Source organism: Sturnus vulgaris, chromosome 1 (assembly GCF_052056855.1).
Source record: "Sturnus vulgaris isolate bStuVul1 chromosome 1, bStuVul1.hap1, whole genome shotgun sequence".
NCBI lineage: Eukaryota > Metazoa > Chordata > Aves > Passeriformes > Sturnidae > Sturnus > Sturnus vulgaris.
In genome coordinates, this window is record NC_142243.1 from 60,422,780 (window position 1) to 60,450,460 (window position 27,681).

Here is a 27,681-nt window from a genome sequence, read left to right on the forward strand (position 1 = left end):
ACAGCTGCCTTTTTTTCCTAAGATAGATAGATAGATAAACATAATTAAGTATTCCTAGGCCTGTTCCTATGCAGTTGGAGGTGCAAATTTAATCAAGATTCTTCCCCTCAGAAGAGGAGGAGAGACACAGTCCATCAACCAATCTGAAGCAGGCAAAACTTTTTTCTGCCCCTCCAACTCTTTCTTCTCCAAACCGCCCCTTTTATACTATAAATTTTTGGCCCTTTCCAATGAGATGGAACAATCACATGCCGTAGATGGGGTTTGGTAATTTTGGTCATACATGTATTACAGATCTCATGTTCTTCCTCATTTGCATTCCAAGGGGCATGAAAGTTAAATATGTCAATTTGAGCGCCGCTTATTTTTGGTCAGAATTTATAGCTAACACAAGAGAGAAAATAAACTCTTTGTCCCCCTTCCAATGTCTGTGGCAGCCTTTGCTTTCTGATCTTTTCCAGAGAGTTTTGTGTGCCTTTCCTTCTCATCAGACCCAATTTCCAGGGTGAAGGGAGAGTGAGGACAAGGGTTGGTACGCAGGTGCAGGTGCTGCTCTGTGCCCTGCTGGAGCAACACGGGGCTGTGAGATCTCCACTTTGCCCCAGGCATCCTTTGGCTGTGAGCCTTTGCTCGGGCCAGGTCTAAGAGCAGCACAGAGCCCAGCTCATGTTATCCTCAACCAGCCTCATAAATTCCACGCTGACTTAGAGCAGCACTGCACAACTGCACCATTTGCCACACGGCTGCAGGCAGATGCCCTCAGGTGGGAAGTAGCCTGACCATCCCTCCATCCTGTCAAGCTCCCTCTGAAGGGCTGCACAGATCTCTGGGCTATCAGCCACTCCTCCCAGCTTCGTGCTGTCAGTGAACTGAGGAGGCATCTGCCCCTTCCCCCAAGTCACTGATGAACAAGTTAAACAATGCTGAGCCCAGCATCGGCCCTTGGGCACACAAAGGGCACTTATGAAAAACAAATCTTTACATGGGCAGATGGTGATAGAAGAAGGGGGAGGAGTTTTAAACTGTGGAAGAGCTTTTAACTAGATGTTAGGAAGAAATTCTTTACTCTGAGAGTTGTGAGGCACTGGAACGGACAACCCACAGAAGATCTAGAAGCTCCATCCCGTGATGTGTTCAAGGCCAGGTTGGATGGGGCCCTGAGTGACCTGGCCTAGAGGGTGACATCGCTGCCCATGGGGTGGAGGTGAGAGCCAGATGATATTTAAGGTCCCTCCCAACACAAAGCATGCTATTATTCTATGATTCTCTGAAATTCTAAGGAAAGGCTGGTGGAACATTCTTCTGGGACAGCTTTGAGGTGTCTGAGAAGAGGACAAAAAAGGGCCAGGATGAACAACTTGAGTTTTTATGTGTGTTCACAGTAGGTAAGTCTGATATAAATGTGGTAGGTAGACAGATGAAGAAGTTTTTTTTTCAAATTGAGTGTTTTTTGTCCTTTCTATGCTGTTCCTGCCATGGTTTAGCTTGTCAGGAAATTTAACACCCTCTGTGGTAGCGCGTTGAACACAAGAACAACCATTGGATGTGCTGAGTGAGTAATTTCCTCCTCCCAGTCATTTGATACTTTGTCCACCTGAAAGGCTTTATGACATTTTTGTTTCTATTTATTTCATTTTCAGGTCTAATCTGCATGGGCAGTATGTTGCTGTTTCCAGTCCTTCTTGCAATTTCCTTTTGGTCCTGTAAGACCCTTTTCCTCTCCTTTCTCCTTCCTGTCTAGAGTGCACATTAGCCTGTTTCCAAACCCCAGGAGTTTCTCCGCTCATGCGATTTCTCTGCCCTCACTTCCAGGTGTGGACACGCAGTCAGTGCCAGGGCAGACCCCGGAGCTGCAGGTACGGATGAAGGGCACGTCTGCCAGCATGTCCTGTAGGCTGGGGAGCAAGGAAGTGGTGCACTGGTACAAGCAGATTCCCGGAGAGCAGCCCCAGAGGATATTGTACGAGACGAGAGGGAGCCCCAGGTTTGACGACAACAGAGACAGAAACAGAATGCAAGTGCGGAGCGATCCTACTCAGCCCATATATCATCTCACGATATATTCTTTAACACAGAGGGATTCCGGCGTGTATTACTGTGCCTACTGGTATTGGGATCACAGCGTTAGCTGGGCGAAGATAAGTCTTACAAAAACTCTTTGTGCTCTGAACCGCAAGCTGTGAACTCTGCTATAAGTGCAAATACTTCCTTATTCCACCCCATTCACGACTTTCTGCAGCAGGAGAAGAAAAACAGTGTCTTACGACAAGTGTTAAATATCTGATGTTGACAATCAGCATATCATTTCAATACTCAGATTTGTCTGCAACATCCAGAAAGTGAAGCCCTCCTGTCACTTTAAGATAAGTATATGAAACATTGCTCTTAAAATGAAGGCTGGATTTTACTGAAAGTACTCACCTGACAGTGAACACCGTCTGTCTCTGTGTGTGAGCTACAGATTTCTCTTCTCTGATAGAATTCTAGCAAGTGGAGCAACATTTCTTCATCCCTCAGTATTTTCTCTTGAAAAAAAGACAGGAATAGGAAAGAAGGGGGAAGACCAGCTGATCTTGCATATCCTCCTTCATCTTTTTATTTTGCTTTCCTTTGCATTTTAGTCACTAAAAAGTCCTACAGCAGCCCAGAAAACCTAATTTTACTGTCACAATTCCTCATTTGATATGCCCAAGACATAAATTGAAATCCTCAGCCATGATGTCTCGGTTTGAAAGACAGGTGTGGTCTAAGGAAAGGCAGGAGCCCCTTTTCTGCAATGCAGAGTGCAATCCCCCTCCCTTTTAATTATTTTAGGTCCAATTCAGACACCTTCAGGCAGGAGATATGGGGATGAGAATAACAGTTCTTTACTGGTATTTAACAAAGCAGAAAAAAACAACAACAGCTATAAAAATTGGCAACAGAACAGTCTAGCTCCGCTCCAGTCCCTTCTGGCCGCAGGCCGTCTCCCTGTGCTGTTACCGGTGCTGTGGGGGCAGGGCAGGTCCCGCGCAGTTGAAGAGGGCTGGGTGATGGCGGCCGCGGCCCAGGGGTGAGAGGGGATGGGGAAAGTGACTCCCCCCTCACGGTGTCGGTCGTGGTGCTCAGCAGAGTGTCCGGAGGTAGTAGAGTGAGCTGGGAGAGCCGCGGAGCGATGTCCAAAGGCAGGGAGCGTGGATCTCAGCGCTGGGATGACAGGGGAAGATGCCAGAGCAGAGCCCAGGTGGTCTTCCCACTCCAGGAGCCAAGCGAGAGGGCGTCCCCCGCTCCAGACCCCCCTATCCCACCTTTCCTTTTCCGGTTCCCCCCCCTCCCCCTCCAGCCACCCCCCTACGAGAGAACATTATCTGTCGTTTTAAGGTGTAGCCACAATTAATTAGCATAACAATGGGAGAAATTCCACAGAAAGAAAAGCAAAGCATTCAACCCCCAACATTATCCACCCCTGAATTTCTCCCATACTAATATGCTATATCAAATTAAACTGTTACATTATATATACATACATGCAGTTAGAGACATAGGCACAGTACTATAGGTATTTCACCATAAAACAAGGTCTCCTTGGGGTATGCATCTGGTCTCTCCATTCTTTTGCATCACCCACCAGGTGCAACCTGGTCCTTGAGCGAATACAACTCCATGGATGGGATTGTCTTTGCTGGAGGCAGGATTCACCCAAACAGTTTTTCCTAGCATACCTCTCATGTGTACCACTGGAACCTTATCTCCATTCGATATTCCCAAGGGCTCAGATTGGGCAGGGCCTGCTCGGTTAGTGGAACCTCGGGTGTTCACTAACCAGGTGGCCTTTGGTAGATTAATCTCCCAGTTCTTGAAAGTTCCCCCACCCAGTGCCTTCAAGGTGGTTTTAAGCAGGCCATTGCACCGTTCAACTTTCCCTGCAGCTGGTGCATGGTAGGGGATATGGTACACCCACTCAATGCCGTGTTCTCTAGCCCAGGTGTTTATAAGGCTGTTCTTGAAATGAGTCCCATTGTCTGACTCAATTCTCTCAGGGGTACCATGCCTCCAAAGAACTTGTTTTTCCAGGCCCAGGATGGTGTTCCGAGCAGTGGCGTGAGGCACAGGGTAGGTCTCCAACCATCCAGTGGTGGCTTCCACCATGGTCAGTACATAGCGCTTGCCCTGGCGGGTTTGAGGCAGTGTGATGTAGTCAATCTGCCAGGCCTCTCCATACTTATATTTGGACCATCGCCCCCATACCAGAGGGGCTTCACCCGCTTGGCTTGCTTGATGGCAGCGCACGTCTCACAGTCATGGATAACTTGAGAAATACTGTCCATGGTTAGATCCACCCCTCGGTCTCGTGCCCACTTATATGTGGCATCTCTGCCCTGATGACCTGAGGCATCATGGGCCCATCGAGCCAGGAACAACTCTCCCTTGTGCTGCCAGTCTAAATCTATCTTCGACACCTCTATCTGTGCAGCCTGATCTACCTGCTCATTGTGTCGGTGTTCCTCATTAGCCCGACTCTTGGGGACATGGGCATCTACGTGACGGACTTTCACAGGCAACTTCTCTACCCGGGTGGCAATGTCTTTCCATTCATTGGCAGCCCAGATTGGTTTTCCCCTACGTTGCCAGTTAGCCTTTTTCCACCTTTCCAGCCATCCCCACAGAGCATTGGCTACCATCCATGAATCAGTGTAAAGGTAGAGTTTTGGCCACTTCTCTCTTTCAGCAATGTCCAGGGCCAGCTGAACAGCTTTGAGTTCAGCAAGTTGACTCGATCCACCTTCTCCTTCGGTAGCTTGTGCGACCTGTCGTGTGGGGCTCCATACGGCTGCTTTCCACTTCCAGTTCATCCCCACGATGCGGCAGGAACCATCAGTGAAAAGAGCATAGCATGTTTCATCTGCTGGCAGTTGGTTATACGGTGGGGCTTCTTCGGCCCGGGTCACCTGTTCCTGTTCCTCTTCGTCGGCAAGGCCAAAGTCTTCCCCTTCCGGCCAGTTGGTAATAATCTCCAAAATCCCAGGGCGATTCGGGTTTCCAATACGGGCACGTTGTGTGATGAGGGCAATCCATTTACTCCATGTGGCGTCAGTGGCATGGTGGGTTGAGGGAACCTTTCCTTTAAACATCCACCCCAGCACTGGCAGTCGGGGTGCCAGGAGGAGTTGTGTTTCTGTGCCAACCACCTCTGAGGCAGCTTGGACCCCTTCATAGGCGGCCAAGATCTCCCTCTCCGTCGGAGTGTAGTTGGCCTCGGACCCTCTGTAGCTTCTGCTCCAGAACCCCAGTGGTCGGCCTCGCGTCTCACCAGGCACCTTCTGCCAAAGGCTCCAGGACAGACCATGGTTCCCGGCTGCAGAGTAGAGCACGTTCTTCACATCTGGTCCCGTCCTGACTGGGCCAAGGGCTACTGCATGAGCGATCTCCTGCTTGATCTGGGCAAAGGCTTGCTGCTGCTCAGGGCCCCAGTGGAAATCGTTCTTCTTGCGGGTGACCAGGTAAAGAGGGCTCACAATCTGGCTGTACTCAGGAATGTGCATTCTCCAAAAGCCTATGGCACCTAGGAAGGCTTGTGTTTCCTTCTTGCTGGTTGGTGGAGACATTGCAGTGATCTTATTGATGACCTCACTGGGGATCTGGCGCCGTCCATCTTGCCACTTTACTCCCAGGAACTGGATCTCTTGGGCAGGCCCTTTGACTTTGCTCTTTTTAATGGCGAAGCCAGCTCCCAGCAGAATCTCAATGATCTTTTCTCCTTTCTGAAATACTTCCATTGCCGTATCCCCCCACACAATGATGTCATCAATGTACTGCAGATGTTCTGGAGCTCCACCCTTCTCCAGTGTAGCCTGGATCAGCCCATGACAGATGGTGGGGCTGTGTTTCCACCCCTGGGGCAGTCGGTTCCACGTGTATTGCACACCCCTCCAGGTGAAAGCGAACTGAGGCCTGCACTCTGCTGCCAGAGGAATGGAGAAGAATGCATTGGCGATGTCAATGGTGGCGTACCACTTTGCTGCCTTGGACTCCAGCTCGTACTGCAGTTCCAGCATGTCCGGCACGGCAGCGCTCAGCGGTGGAGTCACCTCATTCAATGCACGATAGTCCACTGTCAATCTCCATTCTCCTTCAGATTTACGCACAGGCCAGATGGGGCTGTTGAAGGGTGAGTGGGTTTTGCTGACCACCCCTTGGCTCTCCAGCTCACGGATCATCTTGTGGATGGGGATCACGGCATCTCGATTCGTCCGGTACTGCCGGCGGTGCACTGTTGAGGTAGCAATTGGCACCTGTTGCTCTTTCACCCTGAGGAGTCCCACTGCAGATGGGTTTTCTGATAGCCCAGGCAGGGTGTTCAACTGCTTAATGCCCTCTGCTGCCACAGCAGCTATTCCAAAAGCCCACCTGAGTCCCTTTGGGTCTTTGTAATAGCCATTCCTGAGGAAGTCTATGCCTAGGATACATGGTGCCTCTGGGCCAGTCACAATTGGATGTTTCTGCCACTCTTTCCCAGTCAGGCTCACCTCAGCCTCCAGCAGAGTCAATTCCTGAGATCCCCCTGTAACCCCAGCAATTGAAACAGGTTCCTTTCCGACATGTCCCGATGGTATTAATGTACATTGTGAACCAGTGTCAACCAATGCTCTGTGTTCCTGTGGCTCTGATGTGCCAGGCCATCGGATCCACACCGTCCAAAAGATCCGGTTTTCCCGTGCCTCTCCCTGGCTAGAGGCAGGGCCCCTCTAGCCCTGGTTATTATTTCTCTCCTGGGCATACATACTGGAGGTTCCTTCAAGGGGATCTGACAGATCATCCTCCCTTCTGTAATACCCTGCACCTCCATGGGAGGCTGAGGCTACCCTCACATTAGTGGAGTTCCCTCTGTTGGTGTTCCCCTCCCTGATTTGGCGCACCCGTGCTGCCAGGACAGAAGTGGGTTTCCCATCCCACCTTCTCATGTCTTCCCCGTGGTCACGTAGAAAAAACCACAGGTCAGCACGTGGGGTGTACCCTCTCTCCCTAGCTGGGGGGCGTTGGGCTCTACTTTTGGGGTCCATGACTCTCACTGGTGCTGCACTGATCTTCCTCACCTCTTCCCTTATCTCCTTCATCTCCTCCTTAAACTCCTCTCTGAGGTCCTTAGCCACAGCAGAGACATGAGCCTGCACTGGGCCAGCCATCATACTCTGATAATTCCTGAGCCTGTTGGCAACAGAACCCACTGTCACTTGGTTGGTATCAGCATCAATCATTGCAATAAAGGGGGTATATTGAGATGGGCCCAGGTTTGCCAGATTCCACAACATCTGCCCTGTGCACCTGACCTTGTCAGGGTCATTGTCATGCTGTCCATCCCTCCCAAAGAGCACCTCCAGTACTGCCACTTCTCTCAGCTTTTGGATCCCTTCCTCAAGGGTATTCCAACGTGTTCTCTGGTGGTACTCCTGCATTCTTTCCCTGTGGACAAATCTCTCTCTCACACTCATTAAAAGTCGCTCCCAGAGGGAAAGGAGACCTGTCTCCCTTACAAATACCTGGTCCACACCTGAGTCCTGGGTCAAGGCTCCCAAATTCCTTGCCTCAGTACCATCCAGTTGCACACCTGTACCCATAAGGTCCCAGACCCGCAGTAACCAGGTTGTAAAAGCCTCACGGCCCCGTCGTACAATGTCTTTTCGCAGGTTACGGAGACTCTCGTATGACAGGGACTCGGTGATGATCTCAACTTCTGGCTCCCCTGCTGGTTGTGAGGGGCCCCCTTCCTGACCCTTATTATCTAGGTGCCTTGTTTTCATCTTAGACTTCCTAGTTTCCACAGGGGCAACTGCTGCTGGCTGTGAGTGCCCTTGCAGTTCAGCTGGAACCTGGACAGATGTAACATCTGTGGGTCCCACTGCTGCACCACCAGAGTCTCCCTCTTTAAGGCAGGGGGAGGGTTTCTCACCAGCTGGGGAGAGGTACTCCTTCAGCATCTGGCCCATCTCACGTATCTCCTTTGCTAGCACCCCCACCCATTCTGGGTGGTTCCTTTCCGAGGTGGGCTGTGGAGCAGGGTCAAACTCTGGGGTAATATCCCTAGTCTCTGGGATAGGATCAGGCTCTGGGGTAACCTCCCTAGTCTCTGGGACAAGATCAGGCTCTGGGGTAACATCACTATTTCCTCGGGTAGGTATCAGGGTTGTTATCCAAGTCAATCTCCCCTTATCTCTGAATGTTAGATAGAACAGGTTTAACAGGGATATAAGCAACACTAGCCACAATATAATGTCATTAGCATTTAAAGTGGATTGGAACCCCTTGAAGACTGGTGGGGTGAACTTCAAAAACCCTGTGATGGGTTGAGAAAAAATTTCACCTGCTGCTACTTCCTCACAGTAAGTACCATTATTGAAGTAGCCCCAGAAACACACACTTAGAGTGTGATAGCTCTGAATCCATGTGGCCATCTTCCAGAGAAAATTAAAAATCCATGAATTCCTCAACTGATCAACCCACATAATAAACTGGATAATAGCCACAGTAACCTTGGTTATGAAACTCATGTTTAAAAAAGGGCTTGCAAATGGGAGAGATATAGCAGTGACCACATGGAGGCCGATCCAGGGTAAGCTGGACAGCATGGTGTCACCTACCACAAGCTTGGGTAATTTAAGAACTGTTATCCCCTTTTCTACCCCTCTCTCAATGCCCTCAGGCAATGCCCACGTTCCGGGCGCCAAAATCTGTCTCGGTTTGAAAGACAGGTGTGGTCTAAGGAAAGGCAGGAGCCCCTTTTCTGCAATGCAGAGTGCAATCCCCCTCCCTTTTAATTATTTTAGGTCCAATTCAGACACCTTCAGGCAGGAGATATGGGGATGAGAATAACAGTTCTTTACTGGTATTTAACAAAGCAGAAAAAAACAACAACAGCTATAAAAATTGGCAACAGAAACAGTCTAGCTCCGCTCCAGTCCCTTCTGGCCGCAGGCCGTCTCCCTGTGCTGTTACCGGTGCTGTGGGGGCAGGGCAGGTCCCGCGCAGTTGAAGAGGGCTGGGTGATGGCGGCCGCGGCCCAGGGGTGAGCGGGGATGGGGAAAGTTACTCCCCCCTCACGGTGTCGGTCGTGGTGCTCAGCAGAGTGTCCAGAGGTAGTAGGGTGAGCTGGGAGAGCCGCGGAGCGATGTCCAAAGGCAGGGAGCGTGGATCTCAGCGCTGGGATGACAGGGGAAGATGCCAGAGCAGAGCCCAGGTTGTCTTCCCACTCCAGGAGCCAAGCGAGAGGGCGTCCCCCGCTCCAGACCCCCCTATCCCACCTTTCCTTTTCCGGTTCCCCCCCCTCCCCCTCCAGCCACCCCCCTACGAGAGAACATTATCTGTCGTTTTAAGGTGTAGCCACAATTAATTAGCATAACAATGGGAGAAATTCCACAGAAAGAAAAGCAAAGCATTCAACCCCCAACACATGAGCTATGCCACAGACAAGCAGAAACTCTCGGAGCCTTTGGGTTAAGTGTACTGAGGTTTAGAAATCAGATTCTACAATCAAAAACGGGTTCCAGGAAAGCTGGCATTTCCCTGAAAGCTAGGTCAAAACACTGAGATACTTTTATGTCTTACATTTTCTGAATTGGAGTGCACACGTTCAGTATCCTTTAAAAAGTGAGCACGAATACCTCCACAGTGATGGCTTTATAGCTCTACAGGCTCTGAACATATTTTTGCTAAAGTTTCTATGTGATTTGAGTATAAAATATCTTGCTATGGATGTTTCTGTCCTCCTCAACTATTTGAAAAACAGGTTGTAGTACATGTGACCTCAGATGTTAACTTCAGTCAGCCTGCCTTGTATTGTGGGATCTGAGAATTTCTCACAACCAGTCTGGGAGGTTTCAGGAGTGAGTTGGCAGCAACCTCCTGACATGGGTGATTGGGCAGCCAAACCAGGACCTTATTGTGGATGGAAAGGTCAGGGCAGCCTTGACTATGAGCCAATGGCATTCAGATTCCTGAAAGAAAGCAGTAGGGCAAAAGGCAGGACCTCAGTCCTGGACTTCAGGAGAACAGACTTTAAAGTTCTTCAGAGATCTACTTGGAAGCATCACATTGGATACAACCCTAGAGAGAAGTGTCCAGGAATGCTAGTTGATGTCAAGAATCTTCTCCAAGTTCAAGAAAGGACCAGTCTGACACCTAGAATACCAAGTAGAGGCAATGGGAGTTCCTCAAGAGTGAGCAAAAATCTTCTGACTTTAATCAGGTATAAAAATGAAGTATAAAGGAGATGGAATCAGGGGCAGGAGATCCAGGAGGAGTATGGAGCTGCTGTTCAACCATGCAGGAATGGGCTTAGGAAAGCAACAAAACAGCTAGAATTGAATTTGGCAAATGAGGTAAAGGGGAACAAGAAAGGATTCTCCAAATACAGCAGCAGCATGGGGAAGCTGCTGGATGAGGCAGGGAAACTGATGGTGTACAACATGGAAAAACCTGAGGTACTCAGTATGTCCTTTTCCTCAGCATTTACCCATCAGAATGGTCTTCAGGTATTCCAGGCCCCTGAGACCAGATGGAAAGTTTGGAGCAAGACAGACACAGCCTTTGGTGGAGGAGGATCAGGCTAGTGAGCACTGAAACTGCACACACCTAAGTCCATGGTGCCTGATGGATTATATCCACAAGTGCTGAGGCAGCTGGCCAATGTCTTTGCAAAGACACTCTTACTCACCTTAGGAAGGTCACAACAATCTGAACAAGTTCCTGGAGCATAAAAGAAAGCAAATGTCACTCTTATTTTCAAGAGAAAAGGAAGACCTAGAGAGCTACAGTCAGGGAAGGTGACGGAGCCACTAATCCTGGAAACCATTTACAGACAGGAAGCTGAAGAAGGAATCAGGATTAGTCAGCATTGATGTACAAGGAGGAAGTTATTTAGATAACTGTAGATAACAAAGCTCTTTGCAAAATAGATTTTTGGCCACTTCATCAGTGGCAGTAATAGTTTAGTGATAACTTGAACCTGGAAAAGTATTTTGTAAAACAATATTCCAGCCACGGCATGTGTCTTCTTGACCATAGACATGTTTGGTCAGTAATTATTCCTACTTGGAGACTTACAGTGTTAGAAAGCTTGCAGTACAAAACTAAACAGTGTCTGTAAATCAGGCATTTAATCGTGTGCTATCCAGTCACTGACAGATTCCTTTACTCTTCATTGGAAATCGGGTGCCTGACAGATTTCTGCTTTGTGATCAGAAAAATGGCAATGTACTGCTACTGTTTCATACACGGCAACAGCAACAGTTTTTGGCAACTGCAGCTTGATTTCAGATCCTCAACATACGACAGCCAGTGCAGTTTTCACTCTGATTAGCTACCCTTGTCCATGTAGGAGACTGCTGGGATAAGCGATCCCTTCCTTGGCTCCCCCTCCCTTCACCTGTGGGTGGCCCGCAGGAAAATTAAGCAGGCCTTCCCACATTTATTTATTGGGAAGAGGAGAATTCTTTCCACTGCCACCACACAGAGGCAGTTGTCTCTCCTTGCCTGCCCCTCCTCAGAGCTCTGCATTCACATGCACCTTTCCAAACCGCTAATCAACATGATTACCATCAGCGAGTGACAGGAGGGAGAACCAAGCAGCTCATCTTGTCTCCCATCACCCCACAGCATCAGACCCACTCATCAAGATGCCTCTCTGCAATGGCTGTTGACAACAGCTGCTCTCTTTTATTTTCCATCGTTTTTTCCAAGAAATGCTTGCCTCTCAGCTAAGCTGTGAAACTGAAATCCTGCGGCTGAGCACTTCCTCCCGCACTCTAAACCAAAGCAAAGGCAAGTCCCCACAGACGAGCTTCTGCAGCCACTGATGGTGTTCAGCTTTGGTGGAGGGCAGCACCAGCACGGGGGCACCCTGGGCACTCCTGCACCTTGCATCTAGGTGACCAAGCTGAAGTAGGAAAAGGCAGTTCTCACCTGCTCTGACACTGTGCACCTGTCTGCACACCTCAGGTGAAGTACACACTCACTGCCCACCAGGGTAACCTCCAGGCTGAAACCTTCCCTCCACCATACATACCTGGACATGCTCTTGCTTGCAACCTTTTCTTGGTGGCTTTGACTAGGGTTTTATAGGGCCACAATTCTTAGATTTTATCAATATTTCCCATATTTACTTGAAAAGCAGACAGGACTACAGCCTTTTTACCAATTTTAATATTTGGCAGGTTGGAGAGGGTTTTCTGCAAAGACACCCCATTTGCTTGCACACAGAAGAGTCATCACTGAAGACCATTCAAGAGAGCCACTTCCTCCCTCAATGCAACACAGTTCCCATTTGAAGTCCCTTTCATCCTCCTCTGAGTCTCATTGAAAGCAAAGTGTGACAAGCAAACATGCTGCTGCTGGTAGTGCTTGTGGCCACAGCCTCTTGGTCTTGTAAGTACTTCCTTATTTTCCTACTTTCCACCATGGCTTTGCTAACAGGCATCTTTCCAAATCCCTGAATTCCAGCCAATGACATAATTTCTCCTTTTCTCTTTCCTAGATGGATTTGCACAGGAAATTCCCATGCAGAGTCCTATATCCATCACCAAGCTCCAAAGAAGTGCACGGATGACATGTGAAATTCAAACATTAGAGGGAAAATTTGATAACATCATCATACACTGGTATAAGCAGAAGGAGGGTGAAGCTCCAGAGAGGCTTCTGTTTGTTTCAGGAAGCAAAGTTACTGTTGAACGTGGCTTTCAAGCAAGCAGATACTTGGTTGAAGGAAATTCTTTTCAGAAGCAGTGTGTTCTTACAATAAAAGATGTAATTCCAGATGATGCTGCCACTTACTACTGTGCCTACTGGGACCCTCACTGTGATAGAAATGCAAAGATCATCAGGTCAAAAAAAACTACCTGCAACATCTGAACCACGAGATTGTAACTGTGCCACCCCACCAGACCTCCAAGATGCCTGTTGAGCTCATTTAGTCCATGACTGTGAGTTCTATCTGTCCTAGGTGTCGGGTGGTTGCAAGCTGCATCAGGAGTTCACAACTGGTGTATCTGGAACAGTCCATACTTTTTGTGCATGGTGGTTATGGCATACAGTGGCAGTGTCATTCAGCAGGCAATATTACACAATTCAACATTGCTCTGTTCTTAATCAAAAATCAAATCTCCTTGAGGAACAAATTGCATTTCCTCATCCCTCTGCATTACCCACTGTTGGGGGTTGAATGCTTCGCTTTTCTTTCTGTGGAATTTCTCCCATTGTTATGCTAAGTAATTGTGGCTACACCTTAAAACGACAGATAATGTTCTCTCGTAGGGGGGTGGCTGGAGGGGGAGGGGGGGGGGGAACCGGAAAAGGAAAGGTGGGATAGGGGGGTCTGGAACTGGGCTCGCTCTCTCGCTTGGCTCCTGGAGTGGGAAGACAACCTGGGCTCTGCTCTGGCATCTTCCCCTGCCATCCCAGCACTGAGATCCACGCTCCCTGCCTCTGGACATCGCTCTGCTGCTCTCCCAGCTCACCCTACTACCTCCGGACACTCTGCTGAGCACCACGACCGACACCGTGAGGGGGGAGTCACTTTCCCCATCCCCGCTCACCCCTGGGCCGCGGCCGCCATCACCCAGCCCTCTTCAACTGCGCGGGACCTGCCCTGCCCCCACAGCACCGGTAACAGCACAGGGAGACGGCCTGCGGCCAGAAGGGACTGGAGCGGAGCTAGACTGTTCTGGTGCCAATTTTTATAGCTGTTGTTTTTTCTGCTTTGTTAGATACCAGTAAAGAACTGTTATTCTCATCCCCATATCTCCTGCCTGAAGGTGTCTGAATTGGACCTAAAATAATTAAAAGGGAGGGGGATTGCACTCTGCATCGCAGAAAAGGGGCTCCTGCCTTTCCTTAGACCATACCTGTCTTTCAAACCAAGACAGCTTTTGGCGCCCAACGTGGGGCATTGCCTGAGGGCATTGAGAGAGGGGTAGAAAAGGGGATAACAGTTCTTAAATTACCCAAGCTTGTGGTAGGTGACACCATGCTGTCCAGCTTACCCTGGATTGGCCTCCATGTGGTCACTGCTATATCTCTCCCATTTGCAAGCCCTTTTTTAAACATGAGTTTCATTACCAAGGTTACTGTGGCTATTATCCAGTTTATTATGTGGGTTGATCAGTTGAGGAATTCATGGATTTTTAATTTTCTCTGGAAGATGGCCACATGGATTCAGAGCTATCACACTCTAAGTGTGTGTTTCTGGGGCTACTTCAATAATGGTACTTACTGTGAGGAAGTGGCAGCAGGTGAAATTTTTTCTCAACCCATCACAGGGTTTTTGAAGTTCACCCCACCAGTCTTCAAGGGGTTTCAATCCACTTTAAATGCTAATGACATTATATTGTGGCTAGTGTTGCTTATATCCCTGTTAAACCTGTTCTATCTAACATTCAGAGATAAGGGGAGATTGACTTGGATAACAACCCTGATACCTACCCCAGGGATTAGTGATTTTACCCCAGAGCCTGATCCTGTCCCAGAGACTAGGGAGGTTACCCCAGAGCCTGATCCTGTCCCAGAAACTAGGGAGGTTACCCCAGAGCCTGATCCTATCCCAGAGACTAGGGATATTACCCCAGAGTTTGACCCTGCTCCACAGCCCACCTCGGAAAGGAACCACCCAGAATGGGTGGGGGTGCTAGCAAAGGAGATACATGAGATGGGCCAGATGCTGAAGGAGTACCTCTCCCCAGCTGGTGAGAAACCCTTCCCCTGCCTTAAAGAGGGAGACTCTGGTGGTGCAGCAGTGGGACCCACAGATGTTACATCTGTCCAGGTTCCAGCTGAACTGCAAGGGCACTCACAGCCAGCAGCAGTTGCCCCTGTGGAAACTAGGAAGTCTAAGATGAAAACAAGGCACCTAGATAATAAGGGTCAGGAAGGGGGCCCCTCACAACCAGCAGGGGAGCCAGAAGTTGAGATCATCACCGAGTCCCTGTCATACGAGAGTCTCCGTAACCTGCGAAAAGACATTGTACGACGGGGCCGTGAGGCTTTTACAACCTGGTTACTGCGGGTCTGGGACCTTATGGGCCCAGGTGTGCAACTGGATGGTACTGAGGCAAGGAATTTGGGAGCCTTGACCCAGGACTCAGGTGTGGACCAGGTATTTGTAAGGGAGACAGGTCTCCTTTCCCTCTGGGAGCGACTTTTAATGAGTGTGAGAGAGAGATTTGTCCACAGGGAAAGAATGCAGGAGTACCACCAGAGAACACGTTGGAATACCCTTGAGGAAGGGATCCAAAAGCTGAGAGAAGTGGCAGTCCTGGAGGTGCTTTTTGGGAGGGATGGACAGCATGACAATGACCCTGACAAGGTCAGGTGCACAGGGCAGATGTTGTGGAATCTGGCAAACCTGGGCCCATCTCAATATACCCCCTTTATTGCAATGATTGATGCTGATACCAACCAAGTGACAGTGGGTTCTGTTGCCAACAGGCTCAGGAATTATCAGAGTATGATGGCTGGCCCAGTGCAGGCTCATGTCTCTGCTGTGGCTAAGGACCTCAGAGAGGAGTTTAAGGAGGAGATGAAGGAGATAAGGGAAGAGGTGAGGAAGATCAGTGCAGCACCAGTAAGAGTCATGGACCCCAAAAGTAGAGCCCTACGCCCCCCAGCTAGGGAGAGAGGGTACACCCCACGTGCTGACCTGTGGTTTTTTCTACGTGACCACGGGGAAGACATGAGAAGGTGGGATGGGAAACCCACTTCTGTCCTGGCAGCACGGGTGCGCCAACTCAGGGAGGGGAACACCAACAGAGGGAACTCCACTAATGTGAGGGTAGCCTCAGCCTCCCATGGAGGTGCAGGGTATTACAGAAGGGAGGATGATCTGTCAGATCCCCTTGAAGGAACCTCCAGTATGTATGCCCAGGAGAGAAATAATAACCAGGGCTAGAGGGGCCCTGCCTCTAGCCAGGGAGAGGCATGGGAAAACCGGATCTTTTGGACGGTGTGGATCCGATGGCCTGGCACATCAGAGCCACAGGAACACAGAGCATTGGTTGACACTGGTTCACAATGTACATTAATACCATCGGGACATGTCGGGAAGGAACCTGTTTCAATTGCCGGGGTTACAGGGGGATCTCAGGAATTGACTCTGCTGGAGGCTGAGGTGAGCCTGACTGGGAAAGAGTGGCAGAAACATCCAATTGTGACTGGCCCAGAGGCACCATGTATCCTAGGCATAGACTTCCTCAGGAATGGCTATTACAAAGACCCAAAGGGACTCAGGTGGGCTTTTGGAATAGCTGCTGTGGCAGCAGAGGGCATTAAGCAGTTGAACACCCTGCCTGGGCTATCAGAAAACCCATTTGCAGTGGGACTCCTCAAAGTGAAAGAGCAACAGGTGCCAATTGCTACCTCAACAGTGCACCGCTGGCAGTACCGGACGAATCGAGATGCCGTGATCCCCATCCACAAGATGATCCGTGAGCTGGAGAGCCAAGGGGTGGTCAGCAAAACCCACTCACCCTTCAACAGCCCCATCTGGCCTGTGCGTAAATCTGAAGGAGAATGGAGATTGACAGTGGACTATCGTGCATTGAATGAGGTGACTCCACCACTGAGCGCTGCCGTGCCGGACATGCTGGAACTGCAGTACGAGCTGGAGTCCAAGGCAGCAAAGTGGTAGCCACCATTGACATCGCCAATACATTTTTCTCCATTCCTCTGGCAGCAGAGTGCAGGCCTCAGTTCGCTTTCACCTGGAGGGGTGTGCAATACATGTGGAACCAACTGCCCCAGGGGTGGAAACACAGCCCCACCATCTGTCATGGGCTGATCCAGGCTACACTGGAGAAGGATGGAGCTCCAGAACATCTGCAGTACATTGATGACATCATTGTGTGGGGGGATACGGCAATGGAAGTATTTCAGAAAGGAGAAAAGATCATTGAGATTCTGCTGGGAGCCGGCTTCGCCATTAAAAAGAGCAAAGTCAAAGGGCCTGCCCAAGAGATCCAGTTCCTGGGAGTAAAGTGGCAAGATGGACGGCGCCAGATCCCCAGTGAGGTCATCAATAAGATCACTGCAATGTCTCCACCAACCAGCAAGAAGGAAACACAAGCCTTCCTAGGTGCCATAGGCTTTTGGAAAATGCACATTCCTGAGTACAGCCAGATCGTGAGCCCTCTTTACCTGGTCACCCGCAAGAAGAACAATTTCCACTGGGGCCCTGAGCAGCAGCAAGCCTTTGCCCAGATCAAGCAGGAGATCGCTCATGCAGTAGCCCTTGGCCCAGTCAGGACGGGACCAGATGTGAAGAACGTGCTCTACTCTGCAGCCGGGAACCATGGTCTGTCCTGGAGCCTTCGGCAGAAGGTGCCTGGTGAGACGCGAGGCCGACCACTGGGGTTCTGGAGCCGAAGCTACAGAGGGTCCGAGGCCAACTACACTCCGACGGAGAGGGAGATCTTGGCCGCCTAGGAAGGGGTCCAAGCAGCCTCAGAGGTGGTTGGCACGGAAACACAACTCCTCCTGGCACCCCGACTGCCAGTGCTGGGCTGGATGTTTAAAGGAAAGGTTCCCTCAACCTACCATGCCACTGATGCCACGTGGAGTAAATGGATTGCCCTCATCACACAACGTGCCCGTATTGGAAACCCGAATCGCCCTGGGATTTTAGAGATAATTACCAACTGGCCGGAAAGGGAAGACTTTGGTCTTGCCGACGAAGAGGAACAGGAACAGGTGACCCGGGCCGAAGAAGCCCCACCGTATAACCAACTGCCAGCAGATGAAACATGCTGTGCTCTTTTCACTGATGGTTCCTGCCGCATCGTGGGGATGAACCGGAAGTGGAAAGCAGCCGTATGGAGCCCCACACGACAGGTCGCACAAGCTACCGAAGGAGAAGGTGGATCGAGTCAACTTGCTGAACTCAAAGCTGTTCAGCTGGCCCTGGACATTGCTGAAAGAGAGAAGTGGCCAAAACTCTACCTTTACACTGATTCATGGATGGTAGCCAATGCTCTGTAGGGATGGCTGAAAAGGTGGAAAAAGGCTAACTGGCAACGTAGGGAAAAACCAATCTGGGCCGCCAATGAATGGAAAGACATTGCCACCCGGGTAGAGAAGTTGCCTGTGAAAGTCCGTCACGTAGATGCCCATGTCCCCAAGAGTCGGGCTAATGAGGAACACCGACACAATGAGCAGGTAGATCAGGCTGCACAGATAGAGGTGTCGAAGATAGATTTAGACTGGCAGCACAAGGGAGAGTTGTTCCTGGCTCGATGGGCCCATGATGCCTCAGGTCATCAGGGCAGAGATGCCACCTATAAGTGGGCACGAGACCGAGGGGTGGATCTAACCATGGACAGTATTTCTCAAGTTATCCATGACTGTGAGACGTGCGCTGCCATCAAGCAAGCCAAGCGGATGAAGCCCCTCTGGTATGGGGGGCGATGGTCCAAATATAAGTATGGAGAGGCCTGGCAGATTGATTACATCACACTGCCTCAAACTCGCCAGGGCAAGCGCTATGTACTGACCATGGTGGAAGCCACCACTGGATGGTTGGAGACCTACCCTGTGCCTCACGCCACTGCTCGGAACACCATCCTGGGCCTGGAAAAACAAGTTCTTTGGAGGCATGGTACCCCTGAGAGAATTGAGTCAGACAATGGGACTCATTTCAAGAACAGCCTTATAAACACTTGGGCTAGAGAACACGGCATTGAGTGGGTGTACCATATCCCCTACCACGCACCAGCTGCAGGGAAAGCTGAACGGTGCAATGGCCTGCTTAAAACCACCTTGAAGGCACTGGGTGGGGGAACTTTCAAGAACTGGGAGATTAATCTACCAAAGGCCACCTGGTTAGTGAACACCCGAGGTTCCACTAACTGAGCAGGCCCTGCCCAATCTGAGCCCTTGGGAATATCAAATGGAGATAAGGTTCCAGTGGTACACATGAGAGGTATGCTAGGAAAAACTGTTTGGGTGAATCCTGCCTCCAGCAAAGACAATCCCATCCATGGAGTTGTATTCGCTCAAGGACCAGGTTGCACCTGGTGGGTGATGCAAAAGAATGGAAAGACCAGATGCATACCCCAAGGAGACCTTGTTTTAGGGTAAAATACCTATAGTACTGTGCCTATGTCTCTAACTGCATGTATGTATATATAATGTAACAGTTTAATTTGATATAGCATATTAGTATGGGAGAAATTCAGGGGTGGATAATGTTGGAGGTTGGATTATGCCCTTTTCTTTCAGTGGAATTTTCTCCCATTGTTATGCTAAGTAGTTGTGGCTACACCTTAAAACGACAGATAATGTTCTCTCGTAGGGGGGTGGCTGGAGGGGGAGGGGGGGGGAACCGGAAAAGGAAAGGTGGGATAGGGGGGTCTGGAGCTGGGCTCTCGCTCTCGTTTGGCTCGTGGAGTGGGAAGAGAACCTGGGCTCCGCTCTGGCATCTTCCCCTGCCATCCCAGCACTGAGATCCACGCTCCCTGCCTTTGGACATCGCTCTGCTGCTCTCCCAGCTCACCCTACTACCTCCGGACACTCTGCTGAGCACCACGACCGACACCGTGAGGGGGGAGTCACTTTCCCCATCCCCTCTCACCCCTGGGCCGCGGCCGCCATCACCCAGCCCTCTTCAACTGCGCGGGACCTGCCCTGCCCCCACAGCACCGGTAACAGCACAGGGAGACGGCCTGTGGCCAGAAGGGACTGGAGCGGAGCTAGACTGTTTCTGGTGCCAATTTTTATAGCTGTTGTTGTTTTCTGCCTTGTTAGATACCAGGAAAGAACTGTTATTCTTATCCCCATATCTCCTGCCTGAAGGTGTCTGAATTGGACCTAAAATAATTAAAAGGGAGGGGGGGTTGCACTCTGCATCGCAGAAAAGGGGCTCCTGCCTTTCCTTAGACCATACCTGTCTTTCAAACCAAGACAATAGGGAACTGGAGACATCCAAGGTGGGGAAAAGGAGGAAGGGAGAAGAGCAATCCTAAATGACTAAGAGGAAAGAGGGAATTTTAGATGAAATTGCTGATTTTACATGTCCCATGGCAGCTTCCAAGTTTTAGCCCAGGATAAGCAACTTTACAGATGCAAACCCCAGAGAAATGGAAAAAGAAATTGATGTCCAGGAGTGAATTAGAAATGGCAGAGTAAATGCTGGAGAATCCTTATGAGAGAAACCCACTTCTAACTGAGAGTCTTTCCCAAACTATCTTCAGTTGAAGACCTGGGCAGGAGACAGAGGGGACTGCACACCTGGGATTTCCAAGGGGCCATTCCAGGAGCCACATAGCTCTGTCTGCTGCAGCCTCCTCTTACTGCTCCAAAATAATTCCATACAAGTGCAGTTTTTCCAACAGTTAATGAGAGGTATCTTACAAAGTATCCTACTTTGCAGGATGCTGTCTGTCCCTCCCTAGGTTGTTGACTCCTCTCTCTGAGGCTGTGGAGTGATGTGAGGTAAGACACACAATTAATAGGCAGCTGGGAGAAGCTGCTAAGCTGTGATATATTTATCAGATAAAAGCCAAGTACAAACAGGACCTATTCACAGAAATATGGAACTTAAATATACATACTTAGCAGACTCATAAGAAGCCCCCTTGGACTTTGAATAAATCAAATAAACTCAAATAAATTTGGGACGTGAATTAGGAAGTGTGGGAATTACTTCATTATGCTGGGAAAATTGTATCCTGTGTAATCAATTTGTTTCTACTTTAAAAACGAAGAACCCCGATAGCAACAGTGTAACAGTAAATTGTCATTATACATTTTTTTAGATTATCTGGGTGAGGAAGCAGTGGAGATGTGAGATAGCCATGTAAGACTGCTGTTCATTAGCAGGTTTTCAGATCTCTGTGTCAACCTTTTTATTTTAAAAGAGGTTCTGGTTTGTTTAATTAATGCTGATATGAAAATACTTAGGCCCATGTGCTTCATTTGGCTTTGGAAGGGCCAATCACCTGTTGAATAGTTTTAATCACTATTTTTATTAAAAACTCTAGTGGTCTGCAACAATAAACTACACTAGATGCATAGAAAGCATTTTCTAAAAGGGGCCCTTTTGCTCATTTCAGAACATAAGAACATGGAAGTGAGTGTATTAATGCTGATGACATGCCATACAAGTTTATACTACAAAACACCTCCATTTAAGTTAGAGAGCTACACTCACATTTCAGCTTGCTAAAATCTGTAAGGGTGCCAAGACCATGGGAAAAGCCTGACTATGAAGACCGTGGCCTTGATAGGCAGAGATAAATCCCACCTATTGAGTAATGTGAAAACCAGAAGCTGTAGGGTCAGGTAGTGGAAGATTATTGCTGGTCAGGCATACTTTTTATGTATATTTATGATTTTTTAATTATTGGAGTCATTAGTAAAAGTCTGAAAACACTGGGACTTTTTTTGCTGTATTGGATAACTCCAAACAATGACTGTAGGAAGAGGGATTTCTGGTAGAAGCTATATTACAGGATCCTATGTGATGTTCAATGTTCAAAATAAATAGGATGAATTGTTAAAAGAAGAATTTTGGAGGTATCATCATGAGATGAAAAATCATCTACAGAACCTTGGTCTGTAAGAGAGGTAAGAAATTAAGCTGATCTCTGTCTAGTACCTTATCTGATATCTTATCTTGAAGAACAAGGCTCACAGTGTAACAAGCAAAGGAGAAAAAAACCGTGACTCTACTCATCATTCAGACAAATTCCTTGTGGAAATAAAAAAGAAGGAAAAAAGAAGTTTTTCTCAGTAGTGAGCTCTCTTCTTACAAGGATGGGTTTTGGAGATGAGTGGTTTTTTGGGTTTGGGGCAGGGGGAGAGGTTGTCTGTTTGGTTTATTTCCCTTCTGTTTGAGAGTTAACAGGAAATGGCTCATGCATCATTATTTAACTTGTAGCTGGCACAGCCTCATTGGATGGTTTTCTGCCACTCAGATCTGCTTCACCCCCTCTTGAGGCTGACCCTGACCCTGTGCCCTGTGTAAGGAAGCCTTAAGAAGAGCAGTGATGATGTGGTTGCTCAGCACTTTCTTCCTGACAACTGTTTTTTCTTGTATGTGCCCTGCTCATCCTGCTGCCTGCACATCCACCAGTGGAAAAGTGGGAAATGCTCTCTTATGTCAGCTTCTCTATTTTTTCTCTTTCATTGCCACAGGTGGCTCTGCACAGGACTTGCAGCAAACCCCTATATCCATCACCAAGCCAGAAGGCGAAACAGTGATAATCAACTGCCATGTCTCCAGTCCTGATTTTAGAAAAGTTTTTATTCACTGGTACCAAAAGAAGGTCGATGGAGTTCCCAAGCGTGTTGCCTACATGTCCTCCAAGCTTTTCCTTGAAAATCAGTCTGATAAGGGGAAGTTTACTGTTGAGAAGGATCCCAGCAAATCTGTCTTCATCCTGACAGTGAGCAAAGTAACGCCACAAGACTCTGCCACCTACTACTGTGCCAGTTGGGATGCACAGTAGTAGAAAGCCACAGGGGACCTGCACAAAGACATGCCCTGCTTTCCAGATAAGAACCTCAAGTGTTTGACAACACGCAGGAACGCTGCCACCCTACTCTTCCCAAAAGCTTTGAATCAGATTGCACAGACAGCCAGACACAAAGGATGCTGCTGAGCACTACGGCCAGTACCTGCAGACCTGTTATTTCACTTTGCAAGCAAAAATGGCATTTTTGGGGTCAGGATGGATTACCTCTGAGTGGGTTTATAAGAGGACAGGTTTGGCTAAAAGCAGGAAAAATCTTTCTATACCCACTACCCTTCAAGCTACATCTTTGGAATAAAACCCCAGATCTGTCATTTAGGTGGCAGAATAGAAGGTTATAAGTGAAAATAAACTTGAAGCACCAGTCAAGACTGCAGATGCAATATACCCATTTTATACTTCTCTGTCACTTGAGAATCTGGTTTTATTTTCTCTTTCCTTTCTGTCTGGAGTTGATCAAATTTTCATTTAGGTTAAAACATAAGTCTCCTAATTGACTTCAGTGGGGTTTCTCATCCAGCATAGCAAGACTGCAGCTACAGAGCAGATGTTTTTATTTTTGCAAACAGAAGGACATTCCTTTGAGTTATTTCAGCTCTTTCTGTTTATGGACAAATGACATATAGATAAAGTCACAGGACCATTGTGTTCCTATCCCAAAGGATCCAGTATTGCCAGTCTCCAGCATGGGGTCTCCAGAGCACACCGAGCACTGAGGACCAGTTGCATTTCACAGGAGATTGTAAGATCAGATTCCTGGCACAACTGTAGGATAGCAGTTGCTGAATCTGTGTGAAAATTCTTGGGGAAAAAAAACAACAACAAACTGGCTAACATAAGTAAAATGACATGACAACAGGAAAAGGGGAATCGGTTTAGTTTTCTTTTCAAGGGAACAAGAACTGGCCTTGCATCTGAAAAATTACTTTGAATTACACAAAATAATTTCTATATTTTGCTTGACCTAATTGTCTTTATTTTAAACTAGGCCTATAGGAGTTGCAAAACATTTGTGTTTCTTTGCATTGTGATTCTTACCAGCATTTGGAGAAGCTGCTCTGAGGTGTAGCATCTCACCTTACCTGTGACAAGAAACAGTCACAAACACAACAATCCTGCTTTTGAGCTCCCAAATGTCTGCTGTGTATTTTCCTGGTCTTCAATATTCAATCTGTGTCATTAGCAGTAATTCCACACCCCTCCAATTCATTTAGCTCCATGATTTGAGTTTTATTATTTTATGTTTTACTGGCAGCCAACCTGAGGAAAAATCCATTTCCTTGACCAAGGAAAAGTCCAGGCATTGCTTAGAAGCTTTCAACTAGTCGAACAAAGTGGTAAAATTTGCTTCAGACTACAAAATTACTTTATAGATGAGTTAAGGTAATTGGAAAGGGGAGGGAGGGAAAGAGGGAGAGGTTTGTGCCACTTGTGTAAAGCTATAATCTGTTAATTTAGCAGGGTTCAATCAGTTTATCTCAAAAAAACACCTGCCAGGACAACGTCTCCAAAGGCCCATGTGAGTCATTTCCTTTCCTCAGTTGCTGCAATCTGCCCCTGCTGGGAGTGCTGCTAACTTCCTCCTGAGGGCAGACACAAGCAGGAGCCCTCAGGATGCTGCTGCTTCCTCTCCTGGCCCTGCCTGCAGCCTGGTCTCCTTTGTATGTTCCCTTTGTCACCGTGACACAGGGCAGTGCAATGAAACATGTGGGTGAATGAACAGCAAGCTGAGAGGGTTTGTTCTGTTTTCTCTCTTTTTTTTCTAGATGGACAAGCACAAGTATTCTTCTTCAAAGACAGGTACAAATGTCTGCACTTTGACAATCAATGCCATCAACTCCGATGATGAAGGTACCTACTACTGTGCCTACTGGCATTTCCACACAGCTAGCAGGTGCAGAAAGCTGCCCGTGCCCTGAGGAGCAGGCTTTCTGTCAAACACAGAGAATCATAATTGCACTTTCCTGCCTCTAAAACACCCCAACACTTTTATGCTGAGTATGTTTACATGAATATCATACAAGGAGAAAAGCAAAGATGTGCTACAACTTAGGTGGTATAATGCTCTGTGCTGGGAAAAATCACTCCTGTGGGTGATGGCATTACAGCTAAATTATATAGTAACACAGGTCATCTCTGAAAAATACAGACTTTCCCAAATACACTCGGAGAAAGCAAAAGTGAAGCAATATTGGGGAGGGAGCATAGAAGAAGGATATTTGCATTTCAGATCTAGCCTGGGAGACTTCAAATACAGGTGATGGTGGAGACACAGGTGATACTCACCAGTAGGGACTCCCATCTTAATGGTTACCATGAAAATTACTTTCGTAGGCAAGGATCTATTACACTGGGCAACACCTGAAAAGACTGTTCCAAGAAAGAGTTGTGAAGACCATTTACAAGGAGAAGCTGCAGATTAAACCAAGGAACATATAGAAATGGTGATACAGCACTGCTCAGACAGACAACTGTGAGGAGAGCTGCAGTGAAATGTCATGTGGCAAGGATATTCACAACCCCCTGTCCATGTGAATTCTTTTTTTATTCTTTCATTGTAGATATATCTGCACTACAGGACCTGACACAAACTCACGTATTCATCACAACAACAACAGAAGAATACTAACTTTCTATACTAATTGTAACATGGGATTTATTTTTGTACAGTGTGGTTGACAAAGACCTAAAAAAGATCTGGGGGATTCTCTCTTTGGGTCAGAAAATGTGAAATTTTTCTCAGGGAGGAGCAAGATGTATGATGGCTGTTGCTCAAGGGACCATTTGCTATAAAGTCTTTGAGGGACACATTTTCAGCCTTTGAAATAAGGGAAAGTACAAGAAACAAGCAAGAACCAGCAAATATCTGTCTGGTAGAAATGCATGCTTCACTCTGGTTTTGCCACAGCCACTGGGGCTGTCTTGCAATAGAGCCACCAGCTGTATTTTTCCTATGTGGCGCTACAAGCCCATTATCAAGGAAGGCAGTCACTCACACAGAGGTGCAACCACCTCGCTGAAGACAAGACACTACTGCCAGAGGAACTCCTTACTTCATGCAACAACATGAGAGAGTTAAAAGAGTACAAAGATCTTCAAAAGAAATGTGTCATGGCTAGTCAGTGCAATCAAATGTTTACACGGCATTTTATGTATCTGTAGTTCTTGATGCACAGTGGAATTAACAGCTGCCTTTTTTTCCTAAGATAGATAGATAGATAAACATAATTAAGTATTCCTAGGCCTGTTCCTATGCAGTTGGAGGTGCAAATTTAATCAAGATTCTTCCCCTCAGAAGAGGAGGAGAGACACAGTCCATCAACCAATCTGAAGCAGGCAAAACTTTTTTCTGCCCCTCCAACTCTTTCTTCTCCAAACCGCCCCTTTTATACTATAAATTTTTGGCCCTTTCCAATGAGATGGAACAATCACATGCCGTAGATGGGGTTTGGTAATTTTGGTCATACATGTATTACAGATCTCATGTTCTTCCTCATTTGCATTCCAAGGGGCATGAAAGTTAAATATGTCAATTTGAGCGCCGCTTATTTTTGGTCAGAATTTATAGCTAACACAAGAGAGAAAATAAACTCTTTGTCCCCCTTCCAATGTCTGTGGCAGCCTTTGCTTTCTGATCTTTTCCAGAGAGTTTTGTGTGCCTTTCCTTCTCATCAGACCCAATTTCCAGGGTGAAGGGAGAGTGAGGACAAGGGTTGGTACACAGGTGCAGGTGCTGCTCTGTGCCCTGCTGGAGCAACACGGGGCTGTGAGATCTCCACTTTGCCCCAGGCATCCTTTGGCTGTGAGCCTTTGCTCGGGCCAGGTCTAAGAGCAGCACAGAGCCCAGCTCATGTTATCCTCAACCAGCCTCATAAATTCCACGCTGACTTAGAGCAGCACTGCACAACTGCACCATTTGCCACACGGCTGCAGGCAGATGCCCTCAGGTGGGAAGTAGCCTGACCATCCCTCCATCCTGTCAAGCTCCCTCTGAAGGGCTGCACAGATCTCTGGGCTATCAGCCACTCCTCCCAGCTTCGTGCTGTCAGTGAACTGAGGAGGCATCTGCCCCTTCCCCCAAGTCACTGATGAACAAGTTAAACAATGCTGAGCCCAGCATCGGCCCTTGGGCACACAAAGGGCACTTATGAAAAACAAATCTTTACATGGGCAGATGGTGATAGAAGAAGGGGGAGGAGTTTTAAACTGTGGAGGAGCTTTTAACTAGATGTTAGGAAGAAATTCTTTACTCTGAGAGTTGTGAGGCACTGGAGCAGACAACCCACAGAAGATCTAGAAGCTCCATCCCGTGATGTGTTCAAGGCCAGGTTGGATGGGGCCCTGAGTGACCTGGCCTAGAGGGTGACATCGCTGCCCATGGGGTGGAGGTGAGAGCCAGATGATATTTAAGGTCCCTCCCAACACAAAGCATGCTATTATTCTATGATTCTCTGAAATTCTAAGGAAAGGCTGGTGGAACATTCTTCTGGGACAGCTTTGAGGTGTCTGAGAAGAGGACAAAAAAGGGCCAGGATGAACAACTTGAGTTTTTATGTGTGTTCACAGTAGGTAAGTCTGATATAAATGTGGTAGGTAGACAGATGAAGAAGTTTTTTTTTCAAATTGAGTGTTTTTTGTCCTTTCTATGCTGTTCCTGCCATGGTTTAGCTTGTCAGGAAATTTAACACCCTCTGTGGTAGCGCGTTGAACACAAGAACAACCATTGGATGTGCTGAGTGAGTAATTTCCTCCTCCCAGTCATTTGATACTTTGCCCACCTGAAAGGCTTTATAACATTTTTGTTTCTATTTATTTCATTTTCAGGTCTAATCTGCATGGGCAGTATGTTGCTGTTTCCAGTCCTTCTTGCAATTTCCTTTTGGTCCTGTAAGACCCTTTTCCTCTCCTTTCTCCTTCCTGTCTAGAGTGCACATTAGCCTGTTTCCAAACCCCAGGAGTTTCTCCGCTCATGCAATTTCTCTGCCCTCACTTCCAGGTGTGGACACGCAGTCAGTGCCAGGGCAGACCCCGGAGCTGCAGGCACGGATGAAGGGCACGTCTGCCAGCATGTCCTGTAGGCTGGGGAGCAAGGACGTGGTGCACTGGTACAAGCAGATTCCCGGAGAGCAGCCCCAGAGGATATTGTACGAGACGGGAGGGAGGCCCACGTTTGACGACAACAGAGAGAGAAACA

At 48.1% G+C, this 27,681-nt stretch overlaps 1 protein-coding gene and 2 long non-coding RNA genes across 3 annotated transcripts in view; all 3 read left to right on the forward strand.

Annotated features, from left to right (window-relative positions):
- The window catches only part of TARP (TCR gamma alternate reading frame protein), a 119,957-nt gene that overhangs the window by 1,769 nt on the left and 90,507 nt on the right, over window positions 1–27,681 (forward strand).
- LOC148225248 (uncharacterized) lies at window positions 1,092–1,947 on the forward strand. The gene is made up of 3 exons (XR_015804803.1): window positions 1,092–1,385; window positions 1,485–1,703; window positions 1,813–1,947. It is a non-coding gene; the product is annotated as an uncharacterized LOC148225248 (long non-coding RNA).
- On the forward strand, window positions 26,609–27,609 carry LOC148225249 (uncharacterized). Its single transcript, XR_015804802.1, has 4 exons — window positions 26,609–27,056; window positions 27,156–27,223; window positions 27,312–27,374; window positions 27,484–27,609. It is a non-coding gene; the product is annotated as an uncharacterized LOC148225249 (long non-coding RNA).